The following is a 1,791-nucleotide window of genomic DNA, read 5'->3' as shown; positions in this document are numbered from 1 at the left end:
CCTCTTTATTTGTTCGCTTTCTGTACCTCTCTGTCTCTCTTTCGCGCGCGCACGGTCTCACCTCCTCCGGGGTCCAGATGCCTCCTCGCGACGGCATCACGCTGTTCCGAGTCGCTCGATATTCGTCGCACGAGCACCATTTATCCGCTCGGGCGCGCTAACAAAGTCACGCTTATCTTTCCCCTGCACGCCGCGACGCGATAAACAACGCGTGTAAAACGGGCCTTCGACATCTGTAATTGCGCTAATCGTAAATAGACACGTGCGTAAGGGGAGCGGGCACCGATCATTCAAAATACACAGTATTATACAATGCACGAGGAATGCGAGGCTTCGTTAGTTTGAAGGACGCATGAATCAATTGACAGAGGCCTTTTTATATACACCTCTCGATCTTTGATAGTTTTATATACACCTCTCTCTTTTTATGTACATCTCTTGATCTTTGATAGTTGATCATTAAAAATATGCAGAAATATGCGGAGAAAGATAATCGGGGTTTTAGAATATGCGCATAAGAAGAAGGAAACGATATTTCTTCGGGAAATGACGTTTCTTAAATAGCGAATGGTTAAAATATGGACGGCATCAAAAAAGACACCGATACAGAATAAGTGGAATGTTAAACATGATGTTTTAGTTAGAACATCCATGAAATGACATCATAGTCACAAGACTAATGGATAGATCCGAATCATACGTACGAAAAAGAAGACATCGCATGAGAAATGTGTGCACACTGAGAAAAAATAGTTGAGTTAATGAGACTTTGCTTGAACGGACAAAATTCATTCAAGCAAATGTTTAGTCGATTGAATGCATCATATAGCTGCGGCAATGAGTTATCAACTGGCTATAGTTATGCAGGAATGATCCAACCTACACAATTATGATTGTTGAGTTTTTGCCAATGAGTAACCATATTTTCCTGCATGAAGAGAATATTATAGTTTTCTTTCATATAAATTCTTTTCAATTTTATTATGTTTTGGTAGTTTAGGAATAGACTGCTAATAGAAATTTGCTATTTTGTTAAGGAACGAAGCAGATTTCGCTAAAAACATAGCAAAAGTTTTAATAGTGCATCTTAGTTCCTAAAATATAAACTAATCCCTAGTAGAAATTTCATACAGTTTTTGAACTACTGTTGTACTTAACAGTTATATTAACTTCTGTTTAGTAACTGACGAGTCAAATTGTTGGCATCCCGATCAAGGTGTAACACCTTCGGTCTATTCCTCGAATTCACAATCTTATAGTAATTCTTACTATATAATCCTCTTCATGTATAAAAAAAAACGATTCAAGTGTTATGGGCGTCTAAAATTCATTAAAAACAATTGTTATTTTCAATGTGAAACATATCTCTTCTAGGAAAGTCGGAGGTACGAAATGATTAAATTACACGCGAAAAATATGTCGAATCAAACATAGTAACGAACTTATATCCCGCTTGCGACCTCGCAATATGTAGAAAATTTCCAGTATCTTTCAGTGCAGCTCCACAGCTTTCGCGATCTACAGCGTTAAGACGGCGAACATGGTATAATCTCGCTCCGGAACGACGAGACCGAGCACGATGGAACTTGCGTGAACTTGGCACACCATATTTAAAAATGTGACATTTTTTTTAGAGTTCTGACACACTCTTGAAAAGTTCTAGAGCTCTTTGCAACAATTTTAAATAGTTCCGGTCATTAAATACAAAAATATAGACTTTTAAAAAAAGGTATTCTAAGTTCTCGAAGCGCACTTAATCAGTAAAATCAACTATTTCTTTAAAACTATTGT

The sequence above is a fragment of the Odontomachus brunneus genome, unplaced genomic scaffold (genome assembly GCF_010583005.1).
Source record: "Odontomachus brunneus isolate Ranch 3 - 2012 unplaced genomic scaffold, Obru_v1 Obru_scaffold_001, whole genome shotgun sequence".
Lineage (NCBI taxonomy): Eukaryota > Metazoa > Arthropoda > Insecta > Hymenoptera > Formicidae > Odontomachus > Odontomachus brunneus.
Note: the sequence above shows the minus strand (reverse complement) of the source record.